A 25648-nucleotide genomic window follows, 5' to 3' on the forward strand; every position below is an offset into this window, starting at 1 on the left:
ACTTTTTATGCATGCTCATTAATAACTTTTTGTTGGAAATTCAAGCTAAATATTGACAGAGAGCCATGTGAACATGCTCAAGGACTATTGGAATTGAAGTTTGTTGGCACGGGGAGAAGCCAAGCAGGCCTAGCTTCGGGCCCTCCATGAACTCTTTTTCTTAAAAACCAATTGCCCCCCGTTGCCAAGGACAGTATGTTTACAAATTTTTCTTTTCCTTTACCAGATGATTGTACTCAAATGGCTTTTTGCATTTGTAATGTTAATTATTTTTTTTGTTTAAATAAAGCTTGTTGAAAAAAAAAAAAAAAATCAAAATCTAAGTGTCCAAGTGAAAAAACATTGTGAAAAAATGAGAAAAAATATAAGAAAAAATATACAAATATAAAACAAATTGCTTCCAAAATTTAAGAGAAGCAGCTGTGGCAGGTATCCAATATGTGACCAAAAATTAAATATCCATAATAACAAACAACAGTAAACCTGTAAAAGAAGCAACAGTAAACCTGTAAAAGAAAAGAAAAAACAATAGTGCAAAACTGTATATACACAGTAAGTAAAGATTAGAAATAAGCTCACCAGTATGTCAACGCGTTTTGGCCTTAGGCCTTTCTCAAGACTATCCTATAGATATTCTATTTTTTGTTAGCCTGCAATTTAGGATTAAGTTAATCAAGTAGTGGAAATAGATGTCATTGTAATATGCCTCTCTTTGCTATGCTAACATGTACTTTTTCATTAGTATTGTAACTAACAGCCATTGTTTTCTTTTACACTATAAGGACGCCGCTTCCGGTTACCACAGTAATAAGTTGAGCCTGCACAGTGGTTCGGCTAGAACGCCGGGGAGTTTCCGGTTTCCGGCGCGGGTGCTATGGTGGAGGGTAAAAGAGAGGTAAAGTATGTGCTTGTTTTTATTTATGTAGTCTGAAGACGGGGTTGACAGCCACATATGCTATTAAAAAGCTCCGGTGAGTGCTTCTTGATATGCGATTCTGGATTACTTGATTTGAATGCACCCTGGGCTGTTGACAACGATACAGTGAGTGCAGAGCCCCCAGAGACTTTTTATATATATATATATATATATATACACACACATCACTGTTTCTCAACCGCGGTCCTCAAGTACCCCCAACAGGTCAGGTTTTCATTATAGCTGAATTAGGGGACAGGTGAAATAATCATCTGATGGGTGAGAGAAGGTTAGTAACCATGGCGCTGCTGATCAGCTGATTACTTCACCTGTGTACTGGTTCAGCTATAATGATAATGCAGCTGAGAAACACTGACATACATAACATATTTAGATATGAATGTATCTCAATGTTAAAGCCTTTTGCTCACCTTTTTTTTTTTATTTCTAACACCTAAGACCTCATATATTTGAGCCCTTATAACTTCTTTGGGCAATATTTTTTGGATTAATTTTTATTAGATGGTGTTATTAGCAATGTAACTGTACTTTGAAATGTATTTTTGATGTTTTGAGACACTTTTTTGTTTTGCGAAACAGTTAACCGGAGCTGCAAAGGAACGGTAATCAATCTAGCGTAAATCGCGATTGAGCTCAATCGGTCGCATTTACTTTTAACTTGTTCACAATACAAATTAAATAATTAATTATAATAAAATGTGTTAGTTTTTAACACTTTTTTTTTTTTTAATTTAAGACTGCACTTCGTGGTACAATATTTGTACAATGCTTCAGGCACATTTCTGTGAATCATCCAGAAGTAATCAGCCATAATGCTGACATCAAAGCATTCTTGTTACCTCTTTTCTATGTACTTAATGTCCTGATGGAACCTTTCGTTCACAGCTCCAAGGTTATCCAGAAAGTAGTCTAAATGCAAGTTTAAATAATGCACCTTCATCTTTTAAACATTCAAGCTCTGAACTTAAAGGGCCATTATAGTAAAAAAAAATAAGAATGCTGTAATTCATTAGAGCATGTAGTTTTAAAGACTATCAACCCCAGAGTAGTGTGTGTTTAAACCCTTTGCTGCTGGGAATTTCAGAGAAAAAGTTGCCCAAAATATCAGAGAATTTGATTCTATGATTCTTTTTAAATAGAGTATTTTTTTATTTAGCTATGAAAACGGTATATATTTTTAAAATAAACATCCTAATTTATGATCTAGGCCCATTTTGGTATATTTGATGCCACTCTTTGGCAGGCCAATATTATCATAAAAATAAAAATTGTTAACTTTTTCACAAACTTTGGATTTCTCATTGAAAGTATTTATTCAACTACTGCAGCCTTAATATAGATTGTTGTATAAGCTTCTCTGGGGTCCCTTTTGTTCAGAAGCACCAGACATGCATTAGTTTTCCATTGTTCTTTGGCAATTAGAAGACTGTGAATTGCAGCTGCGCAATACACTTCTGAAATTCCCAGCAGTGAAGGGGTTAATCAGGTAGATAGCAAAGTTAATTGTTGCTCTAGTGTAAGCATTATCCTCCCACCCCCTGATTCCTACCTGATCCTTCTCAAACAGCTCTCTTCCCTGCCTTCACTGTTCACCACCATCTTAGGTATTGGCAGGTAGTCTGCCAGTATGCAGTTTAGAGATTGCATATATTTATTTTTAATTTCTGCATTTTAGGGAACCCTCCTCGTCCACTCACCGCCCTGATTCAATCCAAACAGCTCTCTAAACCTCCATCTCCTACTAGTCCCTGCCAACTAATTACACTTATTTTTAATATTTTTTTATTTTATATTTATGATGCTTTTTTCTGTAGAGTAGTGGACCCCTCACCCTAGCCCCCGAAAATCCACCCCGCCCAAAGTGTAGGGTCCCCCTCCATACGATATTGTTTTATAGTGAAGGGCTCCATCCCTTCCTCTTCCCTGCTTTACGCTGCTGTAGTGTAGGTAGTCCTGCCCCTCCCTCTCTCCTCCACACTGGGCTGATACACCCACCTCCCTCCTTCCATCTCATCACTCCTACTCGGGCCAATGATGATCATTACAGAGTGAAAAAGACAGTGTCATTCTCTGTAACAATTGACAATCTGCCTTCATACAGTAAGGGAGCACGATCAGTGTTCCTTTACTATATGAAGGCAGGTGCCTTCTACCCTCAGCTGCAATCTCCGCTCTCTAAGCTGACAGCAGGGACTACAGCATGTTCAACAGTCCAAATGGTGCAAGGGGCTACCCCCTGCAAAGGAATTATTAAACAAATAGTATAAATACTGCTTAGGACTGGAGGTCCAAAGCAGGAAACACAGCTGATCCAATCAGTCAGCGCTAGTGCTATGTGAGTCCTGAGCAAGGCTTAAACACAAAGTAGTCTAGGGTCGATAATCTTAATATTATATGCTCTAACATAATAGACCATGTAATTTTTTTTTACTATAATGGCCCTTTAACTAACAAAAAAATGTGTAACATTCTTTTTATAGCTGGGATCCTTATTGTTTCTTAAAAACTTGGAGATCCCCTCTTTGTATAAGATCCAAATAACTGGAATACGAAAAGCAAGTGTTTGTTTTTTAAACTTTTGTCCGCTGCCTAAGTTCCTCAACACACACAGAGCAGACCTTGCGTGGGGCCCGTTGTTTATCTCGGTCATGGAGTTTCTCTCCAAAATAGGTGTAATAAATAAGCCTTTATCACAAACTCAGTTATGTTCTGTCTTTTTTTGGGCTGACATGTTAGCCACTGACACACAAGCCGGCATCTGCTAATTATGACTAAAATTATTTTATTTTGTTTTAGCCATATTTGACATACATATTTAGTATATATTTCTATATTGTTTTAAAAAAAAAAAATCATCCAATGATGTAAATAGTTTAATATTACATTAATAATGTTTATATTATACATTATAAGACACAGAGGGAAATGAAAGGAAAAGTGTATATTTGTAAATATAATTGTTTCTATTGTGAAGGAAAGTTACATGATGGAGACAAATGGAATACATTTTTTTTTATACTACACTCAAAAGTACATTAAATCACATGAAAAAGCAAATGCTAATTTTGGCATTGTACCACTGTGTGGTGCCACTATTTTGGAACTTAGGTTACACTGCAGTTATCTGAAGTAGAGATCCGGCACATGTATAAACACATCAACAATGTAATGTAATGAAAGTTAGATTTGAGCATGGCAGTACCCATATATAGAGGAAAACAGGGAAAAACCTCAATACTATGCTTATAAAATGTACTGTATTTTGTGTTTAATGTTGTTTAAGCAGGAGATCTGGACCTGCAAAAAGTACAGGTGTACTGCAAGTATGTTTCGTAGTCCCAAAAAGTCCTCCAAGACTTAAATTCTTAGCAAGCAACTAGAAAATTAAAATAATATTTAACTAACTACTCTAGTTATAACTTCAAATAAAATTATGAATGCAAAAAATAACTATAATAACAAAAAAAAGATATTTGACTGTTATAGAACTTTCTCCCTTGAGTCACAATCTCACAAACTTTCGGCTAGATTTAGAGTTTTGTCAGTAAGGACCCGCGTAGCTAACGCCGGCTTTTTTCTGGCCGCACCATAAAAATAACTCTGGTATTGAGAGTCCACATAAAGCCTGCGTTAGGCTCCAAAAAAGGAGCGTAGAGCATATTTAACGCAGCTTCAACTCTCGATACCAGATTTGCTTACGGACGCTGCCAGCCTCAAAAACGTGCTCGTGCAATGGGGCTGTTTGAGCTGAAAAAAACCCTAACACCTGCAAAAAAGCCGCGTTCAGCTCCTAACGCAGCCCCATTGTTTGCTATGCGGAAACACTTCCTACGTCTGCACCTAACACTCTAACATGTACCCCGAGTCTAAACACCCCTAACCTTACACTTATTAACCCCTAATCTGCCGCCCCCACTATCGCTGACCCCTGCATATTATTATTAACCCCTAATCTGCCGCTCCGTAAACCGTCGCTACTTACATTATCCCTATGTACCCCTAATCTGCTGCCCTAACATCGCCGACCCCTATATTATATTTATTAACCCCTAATCTGCCCCCCACAACGTCGCCTCCACCTGCCTACACTTATTAACCCCTAATCTGCTGACCGGACCTGAGCGCTACTATAATAAAGTTATTAACCCCTAATCCGCCTCACTAACCCTATAATAAATAGTATTAACCCCTAATCTGCCCTCCCTAACATCGCCGACACCTAACTTCAATTATTAACCCCTAATCTGCCGACTGGAGCTCACCGCTATTCTAATAAATGTATTAACCCCTAAAGCTAAGTCTAACCCTAACACTAACACCCCCCTAAGTTAAATATAATTTACATCTAACGAAATTAATTATCTCTTATTAAATAAATTATTCCTATTTAAAGCTAAATACTTACCTGTAAAATAAATCCTAATATAGCTACACTATAAATTATAATTATATTATAGCTATTTTAGGATTAATATTTATTTTACAGGTAACTTTGTAATTATTTTAACCAGGTACAATAGCTATTAAATAGTTAATAACTATTTAATAGTTACCTAGTTAAAATAATAACACAATTACCTGTAAAATAAATCCTAACCTAAGTTACAATTAAACCTAACACTACACTATCATTAAATTAATTAAATAAAATATCTACAATTACCTACAATTAAACCTAACACTACACTATCAATACATTAATTAAATACAATATCTACAAATACAACAATTTTAAACTAATTACATCTACTCTAAGCCCCCTAATAAAATAACAAAGCCCCCCAAAATAAAAAATGCCCTACCCTATTCTAAATTACTAAAGTTCAAAGCTCTTTTACCTTACTAGCCCTGAACAGGGCCCTTTGCAGGGCATGCCCCAAGAAGTTCAGCTCTTTTGCCTGTAAAAAAAAACATACAATACCCCCCCCCAACATTACAACCCACCACCCACATACCCCTAATCTAACCCAAACCCCCCTTAAATAAACCTAACACTAAGCCCCTGAAGATCATCCTACCTTGTCTTCACCATATCAGGTTCACCGATCCGTTCTGGCTCCAAAATCTTCATCCAACCCAAGCGGGGGCTGGTGATCCATCTTTCGGCGGCTGAAGAGGTCCAGAAGAGGCTCCAAAGTCTTCATCCTATCCGGGAAGAAGAGTAGATCCGGACCGGCAACCATCATCTTCCAAGCGGCATCTTCTATCTTCATCCGATGAGGACCGGCTCCATCCTGAAGACCTCCACCGCGGACCCATCTTCTTCCGGCGACGTCCAACTGAAGAATGACGGTTCCTTTAAGGGACGTCATCCAAGATGACGTCCCTCGAATTCCGATTGGCTGATAGGATTCTATCAGCCAATAGGAATTAAGGTAGGAATATTCTGATTGGCTGATGGAATCAGCCAATCAGAATCAAGTTCAATCCGATTGGCTGATCCAATCAGCCAATCAGATTGAGCTCGCATTCTGTTCCGATCAGCCAATAGAATGCAAGCTCAATCTGAATGGCTGATTGGATCAGCCAATCGGATTGATCTTGATTCTGATTGGCTGATTCCATCAGCCAATCAGAATATTCCTACCTTAATTCCGATTGGCTGATAGAATCCTATCAGCCAATCGGAATTCGAGGGATGCCATCTTGGATGACGTCCCTTAAAGGAACCGTCATTCTTGAGTTGGACGTCGCCGGATGAAGATGGGTCCGCGGTGGAGGTCTTCAGGATGGAGCCGGTCCTCATCGGATGAAGATAGAAGATGCCGCTTGGAAGATGATGGTTGCCGGTCCGGATCTACTCTTCTTCCCGGATAGGATGAAGACTTTGGAGCCTCTTCTGGACCTCTTCAGCCGCCGGAAGATGGATCGCCAGCCCCCGCTTGGGTTGGATGAAGATTTTGGAGCCAGGACGGATCGGTGAACCTGGTATGGTGAAGACAAGGTAGGATGATCTTCAGGGGCTTAGTGTTAGGTTTATTTAAGGGGGGTTTGGGTTATATTAGGGGTATGTGGGTGGTGGGTTGTAATGTTGGGGGGGGGGTATTGTATGTTTTTTTTTACAGGCAAAAGAGCTGAACTTCTTGGGGCATGCCCCGCAAAGGGCCCTGTTCAGGGCTGGTAAGGTAAAAGAGCTTTGAACTTTAGTAATTTAGAATAGGGTAGGGCATTTTTTTTATTTTGGGGGGCTTTTGTTATTTTATTAGGGGGCTTAGAGTAGGTGTAATTAGTTTAAAATTGTTGTAATATTTTTCTTATGTTTGTAAATATTTTTTTATTTTTTGTAACAGTTCTTTTTTATTTTTTGTACTTTAGTTAGTTTATTTCATTGTAGTTATTTGTAGGTATTGTATTTAATTTATTTATTGATAGTGTAGTGTTAGGTTTAATTGTAGGTAATTGTAGGTATTTTATTTAATTAATTTATTGATAGTGTAGTGTTAGGTTTAATTGTAACTTAGGTTAGGATTTATTTTACAGGTAAATTTGTAATTATTTTAACTATTTTAGCTATTAAATAGTTCTTAACTATTTAATAGCTATTGTACCTGGTTAAAATAAATACAAAGTTACCTGTAAAATAAATATTAATCCTAAAATAGCTATAATATAATTATAATTTATGTTGTAGCTATATTAGGATTTATTTTACAGGTAAGTATTTAGCTTTAAATAGGAATAATTTATTTAATAAGAGTGAATTAATTTCGTTAGATTAAAATTATATTTAATTTAGGGGGGTGTTAGGGTTAGACTTAGCTTTAGGGGTTAATACATTTATTAGAATAGCGGCGAGATTCGGTCGGCAGATTAGGGGTTAATAATTGAAGTTAGGTGTCGGTGATGTTAGGGAGGGCAGGTTAGGGGTTAATAAATATAATATAGGGGTTGGCAGTGTTAGGGGCAGCAGATTAGCGGTACATAGCTATAATGTAGCTGGCGGCGGCGTGCGGACGGCAGATTAGGGGTTAATAAGTGTAGGTAGCTGGCGGCGACGTTGTGGGGGGCAGATTAGGGGTTAATAAATATAATATAGGGGTCGGCGGTGTTAGGGGCAGCAGATTAGGGGTACATAAGGATAACGTAGGTGGCGGTCGGCAGATTAGGGGTTAAAAAAATTTAATAGAGTTGCGGCGATGTGGGGGGAACCTCGGTTTAGGGGTACATAGGTAGTTTATGGGTGTTAGTGTACTTTAGAGTACAGTAGTTAAGAGCTTTATGAACCGGCGTTAGCCCAGAAAGCTCTTAACTACTGACTTTTTTCTGCGGCTGGAGTTTTGTCGTTAGAATTCTAACGCTCACTTCAGACACGACTCTAAATACCGGAGTTAGAAAAATCCCATTGAAAAGATAGGATACGCAATTTACGTAAGGGGATCTGTGGTATGGAAAAGTCGCGGCTGAAAAGTGAGCGTTAGACCCTTTTTTGAGTGACTCCAAATACCGGAGGTAGCCTAAAACCAGCGTTAGGAGCCTCTAACGCTGGCTTTCACGGCTACCGCCAAACTCTAAATCTAGGCTAATAATAATTATAACAAAAAATATTTATAAAATGCACAGCATGTACCAGTAATCCAACCCCCAAAAGTAAAATAATCTTATTATTGGACTAGAAGACTATCATTGTGACAGTAATCCAACCTACAAAACAAAAGCAATCAGCTGATTGGACAAGAAGTCCATAGAAGAATATGACACAACGCTAATTAGAATAAAACAAATGTATTCAAATTGATTCGTTGTCATTTGTTAGCTATGTTATGTTGATTCGGATTGGTCAAGTGGTAACACCAAGTTATACAATACATAACCATACCTAGTCCAACACAGAACTTACAACTTTTTCACTGTTCTATCTCACTCATATATTAATTATTTGTCAATTGTATATAATTATCTACCAATTTACTGGTTCTTTGGATTTAATAATATTATTTACACCAAGTCAGACAACTGCGCCACGCACATCCAAATGAAAACAAATACATCCAAACTATTCTAATCTTTAGATTAGATTAGTATGATTTCGTTAGGGATTTGATTTGGATATTCAAACAGGTCTGAATCTCCGAATTGAATCAATTTCGTCAGAATTCGAATTCGGAAAGAAACGAATCGCTTATGTCTAGTTTCTTATATTGAAACATTCTAATAATAAAGTCATAAATTTGGTACTCATTATAACATCAGAAAGTTTAAGTTTAAATTGCTGGTTAGAGTCTCATTACTTTATTTAAAAAACAGCTACACTTTATTTCAAAGAGTTACATATTTTAAAATCCATAAAATATACAGCCTGAAAACAAGACTGCATCCTGTATGCTTAATGTAAAACATTTCATGTACTTTATTGAAATGAAACAATATCCCTTTATGGATATGTCTGATATCCCATTTATTGCAGTTTAAGTACTTGGTTTAAGTACAATGGATATGAAAGTACTGCTAATCTGATTATGATTGGCGTATTAGTCAGAAAAAGCATGGACTAATGGATGCAAAATCATCACAATTGGTAAGAAGCCATATACTACTGGTACAATTGCACGTGATATAGTTATAGATTACATCATTTTTAACTGAAAAGTTATTATCTACTGTAATTGTTCTATATTCTCAATTCTGGCAGTAATACAGACAAAATGAGCATTATCTTTTCTTTTTTTTTTTTTTTTTATAAATATTTTTTTATTGAGGTGATGAAAACATACACAAAATAATCACAAGTTGAAGGGCAGCAACACAAGTACAATAATGCAAGGTACATTGAATACATAGTTAAATATCCCAATTAGTAGGAAATTACATCTCACCAAGTCAGTTCTAAATATTACCCTACAACATTTCACCTCCTTTTATTGATAAACTACATAGCATCGTCAGTGGGACAAAGATCCACATAAGGGATCTGAAATCTAAAATATAGTTGAAGACACGTTATTTATACAATAGCATCATGTGGAAAGACAGGGAATACTACGGATTCAAACTGATCTCAACCAAACATCTACAAGAAAAACTAGACATAACACAATAAAACATAGTAACATGTGTGAACTACAAGTAATGGAATGATACAAGTTGGTCCTATATGGGTTTCGTTAATTAATCTAAGTACTAAAATAAGTGACATTAGAGTTATTCACTTTACAATTACTGCGTCAGACACAGAGTAACAAAAATAAAGAGTTCTCACATTGAGAACTTCTGCATTTGTCGCAACTAAATCCACTGGAACCATGATCCTCACAACCTAAATTCCCTATAGTGAATAGATATACTGGATAAAAGTTTTGTTGCAAATTAAAATTATGGAGATAGATAAACTTCAGCTATTAATCAGTAATAAAATCCGGTGAGCCGTCTTCTCACTTCTATAAATACAATCTAAGACCAAGGCTCTACGGACAGGGCAGAGACTACTTCACTCTGCCAAAAGGGAGTGTGGGGGATAAATTATTTGTCCCTTGCCACACAGATGTGTGGGGGGGTGGATCCAGACCTGGTGAAGACTTTCCCATCATTAGAAAGGTAATACAGATTAAGATACTCACATCATAAATGTGCTCTCTCATAAAATTGACGAATATATATTTTCTTGAGGGGATTACAGTAGTGCCAAGGGAACATTCTCATTTAGCGTTACGTTTAGCCTGGAGCTTCAGAATGTCACTTAAGGTTAACTTTAGGGACACTAGATCTAGTATGTGGCTATTTGTGTGTAATAGTAGTTTGCTGGAATGCTAATTAGATGTAGTATAATCTACGTACGGGGCATATCACTTAAAAAGTTAAATACACATCCCCAGTTAATTCCTGGGCCCACTAAACGATTGGCCCACTTAATATGTGATAGAGTATACAATTCCAGTTATTGTGCTGATACTAGAAAGCTATCTTACATAGGATATATAGCTTATACATACAAAGTAGATAACACCCCAAAGTAATAGATATATCTAAAGGACATAGACTATAAGCATTGTGGCCTAGCACACTAGGGGCAGCAGGCGTCATCAAGCACTAAAGTAAGGGCTGGACCCAAGAGCATAGTTGTCCAAGTTTATTACAAAACACTTGGTTCTATATAAGATAAGTGTCAGAGAATTGTATGGATATACACTATAAGTGAAGATAATATAGGCGACTGTAGCACATACTACCTATCTGTGAGACATTATCACAGTAGGCTTATACTTATAAGGACTCTAGGTATTGTATAATTAAAGTGAGAAGTGTAATATATGTAGTAAAAGGATAAGTCCCTCTTGTGCAGGCTGTGGCTGTGGAGTAGGAGACATATCTCTGAAAGCAAAAATTAGTTCTTTTGCGCATATCAATGGGTAATGCTCACAGGTCAGCCTCAATTGAGTCAGTCGATATATGGCTGTAAGGACCGGGCAGAGAAGTATCCTGGGTTCCAGAGTTAAGTCCTCACGTTACCCCACTCCTGCTCGCCAGCTTTTAATTCCATTCTGGGGGGCTGGGAAGACTGTGACAATCCGGGAAAGCAGATAGATGTGGGCCGCAGATGTATCCTCCAAGCAAGTCCCGGTATTTAGCCAGCCGACCGCCTCTCCATACAGGGACTGGGCAGCGTTAGTGTAGTAGAAGAAGTGATCTAGCGGCAACATCTCAGGCTGAGTATGCGATTCCTCTCCCGTTGCCGTCCCAGCTCTCACACTACCCCCAGCCTCCAAAGAGCCAGCGGCAGCTCCCCAGATGGGGACCAAGGAAAGTAGGGAGGGCACACAATCTTTTAGTCGCTCGCATACCTGCATTCTCACATCCGAGCGCGGTCCTCCTCCAAGCAGCGTTTTGTTACACCGCCTAGCTAAGTCCGCACTCGCACCTCTCTGGGACCCAGCGAACATCTTCTTTGAAGCAAGGTGACTGGCGGTAGACACTTGGGTAGGGCCCTCACGTGCAGCGGGGGCTCCAGGAGGCTCAGTTCTTTCCGTGCACGGACGCCTACTGATCACCAGAAGCCGGTCCAGTCTAGAAAGCAGGTTGCGGCCATATTCCTCGAAAAGGGCAAGTATAGCTGTGTGAGGGTCCTCCATGATAACACCACCTCGTGGTTAGGCCGCACTCTGTGGTTCAGACAGCAAACCGGGAAAGCACTCTCAGGTCTCGCTCCAACTTGTGTAGTTTGGTATCAGTTAGGGGTAATTTACATCCTCATTGTTTATGGGCTCTCCAATGAAGAATATCCCCAAAAAAACATATAATACAGGCAGGAGCTAGTATCATATGCGACCAGTCGTCTCGGCGGTTAGCTCCGCCCCCCAGCATTATCTTTTCTAAAGAACACAAGTATATATTACATAAGAAACACAGATGGATTGACCTACCGGGAGACCGGAAGATTCCTGACTAGCTGTGGCCGGCATTGTTTTAGCATGTATTTAAATGTTTGATACCCAGTCTGTAAACATACCATGTACAGGCTTTAGAAGACAGAGATGTATGATGTGTCTATCCCTGCATGTGTTAGTGTTTATCTGTTTCTGCCTCTTCATCTCTGCCTGTCTCTATATAAATATATAAACCATTGTTCTACTTAACTGAATGTAGGGCTGGTCTTCAAATATTTCCAAGGCTGCTTTTTATTCCCATTCTGGCTGTGGCTGTACCATATAATGTTCAAAATGCCGAAAGACGTGTTGTCTATCAAATGTAAACAAAGCCATGAAATTGGTTGTTTTTAAATGCTGACTAATAATAATATAAAATGTCATGTTATTCTATCTGTGCCAAACCTCAGTTGTTACATAAAAAGAGGAAGTTGAGTTAAAAGGGGCATGTCATCATCAAAATATAACTTTTTATTAGTATTATTTAAATCCTACTGCTATAAATGACCCAATGAAAACACACACAAAAAAACAAAAATACAAAAACAAATTCTACTATAAAGTTATCTAGCATTTTCATGGGCAATTACAGGAATCGCCAGTGTCAGATGAAGACACACTCAGATAACAAACATACGGCTAGATTACAAGTTTTGCGGTATGGGTGAAAAAGCAACGTTAAAGCAATCAGCCAATATGATTGAGCTTCAATCCAATTGGCTGATCCAATCAGCAAATAGGATTGAGCTTGCATTCTATTGCATCAGCCAATAGGATTTTTTCACCTTTAATTCCGATTGGCTGATAGCATGGATTTTTTCACCTTTAATTGCGATTGGCTGATAGAATTCAAGGGATGCCAACTTGGATGACGTAATTTAAAGGAGAATTCATTGTTCAAGAAGATGTTGATTGAAGAGGATGCTCCGCGCCGGATGTCTTGAAGATGGACCCGCTCTGCGCCGGATGGATGAAGATAGAAGATGCCGTCTGGATGAAGATAGAAGATGCCGTCTGGATGAAGACTTCTGCCCGGTTGGATGAAGACTTCTGCCGGCTTTGTTGAGGATGGATGTCAGGTCTTCAAAAACTGTAAGTGGATCTTCGGGGGTTAGTGCTAAGCTTTTTAAAGGGTTTATTGGGTGGGTTTTATTTTTAGATTAGGGAATGGAAAAAGAGCTAAATGCCCTTTTAAGGGCAAAGCCCATCCAAATGCCCTTTTCAGGGCAATGGAGAGCTTAGGTTTTTTAGTTAGGATTTTATTTGGGGGGTTGGTTGTGTGGGTGGTGGGTTTTACTGTTGGGGGGTTGTTTGTATTTTTTTTTTACAGGTAAAAGAGCTGATTTCTTTGGGGCAATGCCCCGCAAAAGGCCCTTTTAAGGGCTATTGGTAGTTTAGTTTTAGGCTGTGAAATAAAAATAAAACCTAAGTCAGACAATGTAACTATTAGTTATATTGTAGCTATCTTAGGGTTTATTTTACAGGTAAGTATTTAGTTTTAAATAGGAATTATTAAGTTATTTAGTAGGTTTTATTTAGATTTATTTTAATTACATTAAAGTTAGTGGGTGTTAGGGTTAAATTTAGGGATAGGTTTAGGGGTTAATAAATTTAGTATAGTGGTGGCGACGTTGGGGGCGGCAGATTAGGGGTCAATAAGTGTAGGTAGGTTGCGGTGACATTGGGGGCGGGATATTAGGGGTTAATAACATTATGTAGGTGTCGGCGATGTTGGGGGCAGCAGATTAGGGGTTAATAAGTATAATGTAGGTGTCGGCGATGTTGGGGGCGGCATATTAGGGGTTAATAAGTATAATGTAGGTGTTGGCGATGTCGGGGGCAGCAGATTAGGGGTTAATAAGTGTAAGATTAGGGGTATTTAGACTCGGGTTTATGTTAGGGTGTTAGGTGTAAACATAAATTTAGTTTCCCCATAGGAATCAATGGGGCTGCGTTACGGAGCTTTAAGCTCCTTTATTGCAGGTGTTAGACTTTTTTTCAACCGGCTCTCCCCATTGATGTCTATGGGGAAATCATGCACGAGCACGTAAAACCATCTCACCACAGCGCTGGTATTGGAGTGCGGTATAGAGCTCAATTTTGCTCTACGCTCATTTCCTGCCTGCTAACGCTGGGTTTTTGTAAACCTGTAATACCAGCGCTGTAGGTAAGTGAGCGGTGACAATAACTTGCAAGTTAGTACCGAGCAGCTCTTACCGCAAAACTCGTAATCTAGCCGATAATGCCCAAAACACAAACACAAATTTATCAAATTATTGTTCCCTATAACTCCCTTTGCTATCGTTTTGCTATATTAATCCTGATGTCTAGGGAGAAGGTAGTAAAAAACTTAGTTATATCATTCAGGCACTAACCCGACCCCGCTTTTAACTAAGAGCGCTATACCCGACATAAATTATAAATATAGAAGTAAATAGAGGAAAATTTTCTATTTATTTGTATTTGTGTATATATATATATAAGCAAGAAAGAGAGTGCACTCGCCAGGACTTTTTAGAAATTCCTAAGATGTGAACGTTTTTGGGGGATTAGCCCCTTCCTCAGACATACAAAAAGTAAATGTGCATAAACCCACACCAGACACCCTAAACAGATGCCCCCCCCCAAGAATTGGCTTCAGAAGGTCCAGATCCCTACAGGATATGTTGGTTAAAACGGATCCTATTAGGAGCTACAGTAAGGGCTCCTGGCTCAATCTTGAGAAGAAAGGGGTCTTTCACTGTATAGGTTGTACTCCCTGTAATGGCCTCATAACAGGACAATACTTTACCCACCCGCATAAACGCCAGACATTTGTCCACAAATATAGATTGACATGCACCACTACCCATATCATTTATTTGTTGCACTGCATTTGTGGGCTCTTTTATGTGGGTAAAACTACTGACAACTTACGTATAAGGATGGCAAACCACCATTCTGCCATTAGAGCAGCCTTGAAAAAGGGTACATCTGACCAGCCGGTGGCACGCCACTTCCTAGACTTTAACCACACAGTCAAGGACTTAACCCCTTAAGGACCAGCGACGTACCCTGTATGTCACTGGCCTTTTTTTGGGACTTTATTGTTTTATAGCGCGGTCTTGCCACCAGCGTTGAGACTGCTCTATTCCACAAAGCCTGCTGGAGGGAGGGCATTAATAGTGTGTTCTTGCTAGACTTGTGCTATTATGTCCTGAAAAAAACCTTAACGACCAGTGACATACAGGGTACATTGTGGTCATTAAGGGGTTAAAATACGCTATTATTGATCATGTTCCACCTTTGAGAAGAGGAGGTGACAGGAACACCCAATTACTGAGGAGGGAAGCACGTTGGACCTTTGTGCTGGACACCCTAATACCCAATGGATTGAACACCCATCTGGACTGGCAGGTGTGCCTTTAATTTAGTAGTTGTACCATATTTCATCCTCTTGCCACGTGGTTTACATTGTGCGGGGGGCAGCTCCATCTAACCTGCCCCCACTAACTTGTACATTGTATATTATTATATATTGTATACCTTGCTTTTTGTGTCTATTCCCCCATACCTGCTAACATTTTTTGCTTACCGTGCTGGTATAACCCTATGATGTAGGCAGGTGCCTTTTAATTCTAACAATGTGTCCAATGTTGCTGTTATGACCTTCAGTATATGGGTCAACCCTATGATTGGAAAGTGTATATTCATATCTTAGCCTGTCTGACCCTGTGCTACATAACATGGGCTGTTACAAGTCTGATCTGCTACATCTCTGCATACGTGATTAATTACTGACACCCAGTCTGGTTTTGTTTACACATCCCCCTTTTTGCGCACATTATTATTGTACATATAGTATTCAACACTATGCAGACTATTATACTTGGTATAATCATAGACGGGTCTTTATGCTATTACCACTGCTAAAGCAACAAATCTATCTATATACTACAGCAGTGCTTTCCAAAGTGTGTGTCGGGACACACTAGTGTGTCGGCAGGAGTGTGTTGGTGTGTCCCTGCTTCAGCACAAATTTTTTTACATTTATTTATTTTTTGAGTTTCTGACTTTCTGCCTGCCTGCTACGCATATCACATGGTTGACACGTGATTGATACCTTGTGGGTCACAGATCATCCTAACCAATTGGCACAGCTCAGTGGGAACTGAAACTATTCCTATTGGCGGCTTTGGCGGCACATTGGCTCCTGACTGCACGTGTAGTCTCCTTAATTGGCTCGTGACTGCATGTGTAGTCATTGAGCGGGACAGCAGTGTGTATGCAGCGCGGGCAGTAGTCAATCGGACTCACCGAGCTCTGAGGATGGCAGCTTAAATGCTGAGCTGAAGTCAGAAGTCAGAGGGTTTTTTTTTGCAACTAGCTCCCAGTAGTGCATTGCTGCTCCTGCTCTTGATATATGGATAGGAAGTGGAAACTTAAAAATGCTTGATGATGAAATGAGAGTGTCTTTATCTAATATTCCACTAAATATTCAGAAATTGTGTTCATCCCATTAACCTCATACATCCCATTAAAATAGTAAGTAGCTATTGGTGTTATTAAACTTTTTTTTAATTCTTGCACATACATGCTGTTACTTGTAAATTTCATTATTATATCATTTATGTATGTGTCTGTATCTCTTAAAACAAGTTAGTTTAACCTCCTTTTTGCTAGTACAACTGATTTAATTACTGTGTCGCGAAATGATGTAGGTCTAAAAAGTGTGTCACCAACATGAAAAGTTTGGAAAGCTCTGCACTACAGGCTTCCCATTCATAACCCATTACGCCTGACGGACCCATCTTGACAGTATTTACCAACGGTTGTTCAGTAACATATAAACACTTATCTTAGTGATATTGATATTACTATGGATGGCACTTTTTGGCCTTATTTTTGGCTCTTATGATTGTAGTACTGTGTTTGTTTCTTTGAAGGACTGACCGACATCAGCTTTAACGCTGTTCTTGCCTTTTGACACGCTGCCACATAATGCATTTTTTACGTGTTTACTTCTGTTACCATGGTAATGGCCACTAACGCTTGGTGAACAATTCCCGTTTTTTTTTTACATCGTGTCTGGCCCTATGTTACATGAGTATACAGACGCTCATCCACTGACAATACTACTACTATATAGGTTGGTTCTTTCTCCTATGTTCTTCGGTAGGGCTGCTATTATGATCACATATACAGTATCTATGTCACCACCCACTCACATATGTGTTTTTGCTTATACTATCTATGCCTAATATATCTTATGGTGACCCACAAACCAATACTCACTTAGAACCTTTTCTCTATGATATGCAATACTGGCTCTGTGCAATGGTTACATTGATTACTGGGCTGATATATGTTTTCAATTACATATATACACATTCTTGTTCTCCTACACTAACATTCATACTATGTACATAAGTATTTATGATGTGGTTACTTTATAACATATATATCATATGCTTAACTATTATGTATGTCCTCCTGCTGTATCATGTAATGTATATATCTATGTAATGTTTTGTAATCATCCACACACGTTGCTAGGAATGGTGATGTCACTATGTGGATGACACCTGCCCAGGAGGGCGTGTGATTGGATAGAAGTACTGTTATTAGGGTGTCTGGTGTGGGTTTATGCACATTTACTTTTTGTATGTCTGAGGAAGGAGCTAATCCCCCGAAAACGTTCACATCTTAGGAATTAAATTTCTAAAAAGTCCTGGCGAGTGCACTCTCTTTTTTGCTTATTCTATCCTTTCTGTTGCACCCCAGGCATTGGTATCCTGTTATCTGGAGTGCTTGTATGTTTTACATGTATATATATATATATATATATATAATTGTTATTTTGTAAAATATATATCTATACTCATATATCTATATGAATATATATAGGTATATATATATATATATATATATATATATATATATATATATATAGGAATATCTTTTTACAAATACATAGAACATTTTCCGCTATGTGAAGCACATTCGATTGTAAAATATTCACAGTGAATAAACAATAAAACACACAATTAAATACAAATATTTTTTATTGTTTTGAGATACTTGACTGGATCTATTCTTTATTCAGTATACAATAGTTTACAATAGAATAATGAATATGAATAAAGAATGGATCCGAAAAATAATTTAACTTAACATAAGGAATATGTCGAAATCGCATGATCTAAACTGCCGTTCCCCGACATCGCCAAAATGAAATAAAAACCTATTAACCTCTAAACCACAGCCCCCACATTGCCAACACTAACTAAACCTATTAACCTCTAAAACGGTGCTCCCCCCCACATCGCCAACACTAACTAAACCTATTAACCTCTAAACTGCCACCCCCCCACGTCGCCAACACTAACTAAACATATTTACCTCTAAACCGCCGCCCCCCCCACATCACCAACACTAAATAAACATATACAACTAAAAAAGAAAGTTACACTCATACAGCTTGTGAATGTGAAAGCATGAGGAGGCTGCACTCAGCTTCAAAATTAAATCTTGTTTATTAAACCATTTTATAAACCAAAAAACACCTTAATTAAAAAGCTGCAAAACACATATAAATACAAATCCAGGCCTGGAAAACAAGTGTGAATGTTACAAGGAAAGAACATCAGAGTTTAGCAAGTACCAGAGCACATAAGTGTATAAACCACGCTATACCTAAACTCAAAGTGATTCATGTACAACAGTGTAATGCAACCCAAACAAAGCATAGGAGCATATAACGCTATTATGATGTTACAATGTTGCAGATTTCCTTGAACTGTGATTTAGTTGCCAAAATGGAAGCCCATACAGGGAGTGCAGAATTATTAGGCAAATGAGTATTTTGACCACATCATCCTCTTTATGCATGTTGTCTTACTCCAAGCTGTATAGGCTTGAAAGCCTACTACCAATTAAGCATATTAGGTGATGTGCATCTCTGTAATGAGAAGGGGTGTGGTCTAATGACATCAACACCCTATATCAGGTGTGCATAATTATTAGGCAACTTCCTTTCCTTTGGCAAAATGGGTCAAAAGAAGGACTTGACAGGCTCAGAAAAGTCAAAAATAGTGAGATATCTGGCAGAGGGATGCAGCACTCTTAAAATTGCAAAGCTTCTGAAGCGTGATCATCGAACAATCAAGCATTTCATTCAAAATAGTCAACAGGGTCGCAAGAAGCGTGTGGAAAAACCAAGGCGCAAAATAACTGCCCATGAACTGAGAAAAGTCAAGCGTGCAGCTGCCAAGATGCCACTTGCCACCAGTTTGGCCATATTTCAGAGCTGCAACATCACTGGAGTGCCCAAAAGCACAAGGTGTGCAATACTCAGAGACATGGCCAAGGTAAGAAAGGCTGAAAGACGACCACCACTGAACAAGACACACAAGCTGAAACATCAAGACTGGGCCAAGAAATATCTCAAGACTGATTTTTCTAAGGTTTTATAGACTGATGAAATGAGAGTGAGTCTTGATGGGCCAGATGGATGGGCCCGTGGCTGGATTGGTAAAGGGCAGAGAGCTTCAGTCCGACTCAGACGCCAGCAAGGTGGAGGTGGACTACTGGTTTGGGCTGGTATCATCAAAGATGAGCTTGTGGGGCCTTTTCGGGTTGAGGATGGAGTCAAGCTCAACTCCCAGTCCTACTGCCAGTTTCTGGAAGACACCTTCTTCAAGCAGTGGTACAGGAAGAAGTCTGCATCCTTCAAGAAAAACATGATTTTCATGCAGGACAATGCTCCATCACACGCGTCCAAGTACTCCACAGCGTGACTGGCAAGAAAGGGTATAAAAGAAGAAAATCTAATGACATGGCCTCCTAGTTCACCTGATCTGAACCCCATTGAAAACCTGTGGTCCATCATCAAATGTGAGATTTACAAGGAGGGATAACAGTACACCTCTCTGAACAGTGTCTGGGAGGCTGTGGTTGCTGCTGCACGCAATGTTGATGGTGAACAGATCAAAACACTGACAGAATCCATGGATGGCAGGCTTTTGAGTGTCCTTGCAAAGAAAGGTGGCTATATTGGTCACTGATTTGTTTTTGTTTGTTTTTTTTAATGTCAGAAATGTATATTTGTGAATGTTGAGATGTTATATTGGTTTCACTGGTAAAAATAAATAATTGAAATGGGTATATATTTGTTTTTTGTTAAGTTGCCTAATAATTATGCACAGTAATAGTCACCTGAACACACAGATATCCCCCTCAAATAGCTATAACTAAAAACAAACTAAAAACTACTTTCAAAACTATTCAGCTTTGATATTAATGAGTTTTTTTGGGTTCATTGAGAACATGGTTGTTATTCAATAATAAAATGAATCCTCAAAAATACAACTTGCCTAATAATTCTGCACTCCCTGTAGTGTATCAACACGCTCCACTGATCAAGATATCATAGGCAGACTTCAATTACTAGCTTGTATGTTTATAATCCGGAGTTCAAATAATATTTCCCTTTACAAAGTACCTTCACGGTTCACAATTATAGGTCAAAACCATTCCGTTGCAAACTTCCAGTGTAATGGGGTTACTCCCATACAGATACGGAGCTTCGCTCCCTATTGGTAGCAGCTTGAAAGTCGGGATAGATCCGGAAAAAAACTTCAGCAGTCTGGACACGATTCACCAGTTTACAGGTCACCAAACATTACGCGTTTCACCCCTCCCCTTTCCTGGGCTGGCACTGGGGCTTCTTCAGATGCTGAATTGGTGTGAGAGACCGGCCCTTTATACTAGCTTTGATTAGCTCCTCCTCTTTCTGTCTCAGTTCCCCTCAACACAGGGTATACCGGTTACATAATTTAGGAAGAAATCCTTCCTAGCCATTTACATGCAGCATATTTACAGGAACATTCATAATGTTATACATAATAATTACATATTCATCATAAATAAAAAATAGTATCGTCATGGCATAAAATCCTAATATTCACATTTATTTATAACTTAGGCTTGTGAAGTCAGTTTATCTTGGAAAAGGTGCAGTTATATACCCTAATTAAAGAGACATACACAATTTGAAAACTTAGTCTTAAAGTTCAACTAAACTGGAAATGTCTAGGTAGATCCTAGGTAATTAAAAAGATGAGCCAACAGATATAACGTATCACTATGATTTATAGAAAACAGGAATATTTGATTTTGTCATTAAGTCCCGTTGGTGGAGCTGTATGTAGCTTATAAATCCAACGGGACTCATGTTGTAACAATAGTTTATCAACATCCCCACCTCTTCTATGTTGTTTAATATGCTCAGTCCCAGTAACCTTTAAGCTAGTAAAATCGGAATTGTGACATGTTTCAAAGTGTCTCGCTACAAGGCTATCTTGCACTTTTCCTTTTATGTCATCATTGTGTTCTCTCACCCTGTCTTTCAAGTTCCTCCTTGTTTTTCCTACATAATATTTTGGACAATGCAATTTGGGAATGCAATAAAATGTAGGAACAATAGGATGCTTAGGACACTTGAAATCAAATTCTTTCTTGGTTAGTAGACCATTAAGTAATGCATCGTGAAGTAAAAACTGCAATTTATTGCATGACCTGTTAAATGTATCTTGATTAGTTAGTTCAAAATTATTTTCATTTCTCAGCTGTCTAAGAACCTCACCGGCATAGTATGACTCATTCATGATAACTAAGTTCCCACCCTTGTCAGATGATTTAAAAATCAAGCCTTTTTGCTAAGGAGTTCTGTAAGGGCCTTCCGTTCACCTTGACTTAGGTTATCATTAACCACACCATCAATATGAAGCTTTCCTATCTCATTTTCTACGCATCTAACAAAAGTTTGAACACATAGTGATGAGAGAGGGAGCATATATTTTGATGGCGGCTTAAATTTAGAAACTATTGGATGAGTACATACTTTGGGGTAGCATCCTGGTCTTCTAATAGAGCTACCACATTTTCAAATGCTTGTCTATCCTCTCTGTCAATAGCAGGGTCTGATACTTGACCTCTATCCATCGTCTTTTTCAAGACTAGTTTTTGAGCGAATAGATTAAGGTCTTTAATAAACTCAAATTTATCGAGCCCTGCTGATGGACAGAAAGATAGGCCTTATCTGAGAAGACTAATGTGTGTTAGGGATAGGGGAAAAGAGAAAAGTTAACAACCTTGGGGCCTTCCAAAAACCCCTCAGGTTGGTCACTAGAGCATAAACCTATACTCTCTGGTGTTGTGTTGTCATCCTTGTTCCTCTGTTCCCTCTGTACCTTTTACATGCAATGCCATGACGATACAAATTTTTTTATTTATGGTGAATATGTAATTATTATTTATAACATTATGAATTTTCCTGTAAATATGCTGCATGTAAATGGCTAGGAATGATTTCTTCCTAAATTATGTAACCAGTACACCCTGTGTTCAGGAGAACTGAGACAGAAAGAGGAGGAGCTAATCGAAGCTAGTATAAAGGGCCGGTCTCTCACACCAATTCAGCATCTGACAAAGCCCCAGTGCCAGCCCAGGAAAAGGGGAGGGGTGAAACGCTTAATGTTTGGTGACCTGTAAACTGGTGAATCATGTTCAGGCTGTTGATGTTTTTTTTCTGGATCTATCCCGACTATCAAGTTGTTACCAATAGTGAGCGAAGCTCCGTATCTGTATGAGAGTAACCACATTACACTGGACGTTTGCAACGGAACGGTTTTGACTTAGTAAAGGGAAATGTTATTTGAACACCGAATTATAAACATACAAGCTTGTAAATGAAGTCTGCCTATGATATCTTGATCAGTGGAGCCTTGCCATGCTTTCACATTCACGAGCTGTGTGAATGTAACTTTCTTTTTTATTCGTATATATATTACATTTGTAACTGCTTGACCTCCTACATTAGGCTCTATTTTATATATAATCTCACTGGCTACCAGAGTGCACACACCTTCTGTAAATTATTAACACTAAATAAACCTATTAACCCCTAAACCACCATCCCCCCACTTTGCCAACACTAAATAAAATCCTATTGACCTCTAAACCACCGCCCCTCCACATCCCCAACTCTAACTAATCCTATTATCCCCTAAACCGCCATCCCCCACATTGTCAACACTAAATAAAATCCTATTAACCTCTAAACCGCCGTCCCTCCACATCCCCAACTCTAACTAAACCTATTAACCTCTAAACCACCGCCCCCACATCGCAAACACTAAATAAAATTATTAACCTCTAAACTGCTGCCCCCCCCCACATCGCAACTAGCTTAATTAAACTATTAACCCCTAAACCTAACTTTAACATAATTAAAATACACCTAAAGTAAAGTTACAATTATTAACTAAATACCTATTTAAAAATAAATACAAACTTACCTGTGAAATAAAAATAAATCCCAAGCTAGTTGCAATATTACTATTTACTAACTACCTAGTTAAAAAAAATACAAACTTACCTGTGAAATAAAAATAAAACCTAAGCTTAAACTAAAAAAAAACTAACATTACTTTTTTTAAAAAAAAATATACTAATACAAAAAATAAAAAACATAACATTACTAAAAATAATAAAACCTAACATTACAAAAAATGTAAAACTACAATTACAAAAAATAATAAATACTAAAATTACAAAAAATAAAAAAACTACCATTACAAAAAATAACAAACGAAATGATCCAAAATAATAAAAATTATTCCTATTCTAATACCTCATTTAAAAAAAAAAACACCCTAAAATAAAAAAAACCTAATCTTTAATAAACTACCAATAGCCCTTAAAATGGCTTTTTGTAGGGCATTGCCCTAAAGTTAACAGCTCTTTTGCCAGAAAATTAAAACAAATATCCCCTAACATTACAAACACCACCCCCCCAAAATAAAAAAACCTAACTAAAAAAAACAAATGTACCCATAGCCCCAAAAATGGCATTTGTATGGGCATTGCCCTTAAAAGGGAATTCAGCTGTTTTACAGCCCATTAAAAGTTAAAAAAAGCCCTAATCTAACCCCCCCAAAAAAAATAACACTAACCCCAAAATCAGTACTCACAGTTCCTGAAGTCTGGTGAAAGCTCTTTATCCCAGGTGGCTCCATACAGGTGGCTCCATCTGCATTGATCGCGGGACGGGCATCTTCTATCTTCATCCCAGCGGAGGTGGAGCGGTCAGTGGATGCACAGAGGCATGGATGTGCGGAGGTCCATCGGTCCGACATGGAGGTCCTCTTCATGTGATCGTCTGCCGCACACTGAGGATTGAATGCAAGTACCACTTTTATATTGGGCTACCCTTGCATTCCTATTGGATGAAAAATTCAAATCAGCCAATAGGATGAGAGCTGCTTAAATCCTATAGGTTGTTCAAATCAGCCAATAGGATTTAAGCAGCTGGGATGAAGATCTTTGGCCGGATTTCAGGAACTGTGAGTACCGATTCTGGGGTTAGTGTTAGGTTTTTTGGGGGTGTTTTTTTTTAGATTAGGGCTTTTTTTTATTTATAATGGGCTGTAAATGAGCTGAATGCCCTTTTAAGTGCAATGCCCATACAAATGCCCTTTTCGGGGCAATGGGTAGATTATGTTTTTATTTGTTAGTTTTTTTTTTTTTTACTTTGGGAGGTTGGGTGTGGGGTTTGTAATGTTAGGGGGTATTTATTTTAATTTTTTGGCAAAAGAGCTGTTAACTTTAGGAAAATGCCCTACAAAAGGCCATTTAAGGGCTATTGGTAGTTTATTATAGATTAGGGTTTTTTATTTTGGGGTGTTTGTTTTTTAACTGAGTATTAGAATAAGAATAATTTTTATTATTTTGGATTATTTTGTTTGTTATTTTTTGTAATGGTAGTTTTTTTTTTATTTTTTGTAATTTTAGTGTTTATTAATTTTTGTAATTGTATTGTAAATTATTTGTAATGTTAGGATTTTTATTTTTTGTATTTTTTTTAAAAAACATAATCACATATATTACGCATTTTGTGCTAAACAGGGTGCGAAAATAACGACAAAAAAATTGCGCTATTGCACTCTCTATAGCGCTGCCATTACCAGTTACTGAGAAACCTCCTTGTGCTGTGCGTTATAGTGCGTTAAGCTCCATACCGCACAAAAGCCAAGGGCTGACTTTACGTTCTCGTGCACGCTTTCCCCCATAGATATCAATGGGGAGAAAGTGCTAGAAAAAAAACTAACACCTGCGATTGCGGAATGGAGATCGCTATAACGCAACCCCATTGATGTCTATGGGGAAAAGTAATTTACATTTAAACTTAACACCCTAACATATCTAAACACCCCTATTCCACTGCTCCCCTACATCACCGACACTAATCAAAGTTATTAACCCCTATTCCACCTCTCCCCGACATCGACGACACTAATAAATGTTATCAACC

The sequence above is a fragment of the Bombina bombina genome, chromosome 2 (genome assembly GCF_027579735.1).
Source record: "Bombina bombina isolate aBomBom1 chromosome 2, aBomBom1.pri, whole genome shotgun sequence".
Taxonomy (NCBI): domain Eukaryota; kingdom Metazoa; phylum Chordata; class Amphibia; order Anura; family Bombinatoridae; genus Bombina; species Bombina bombina.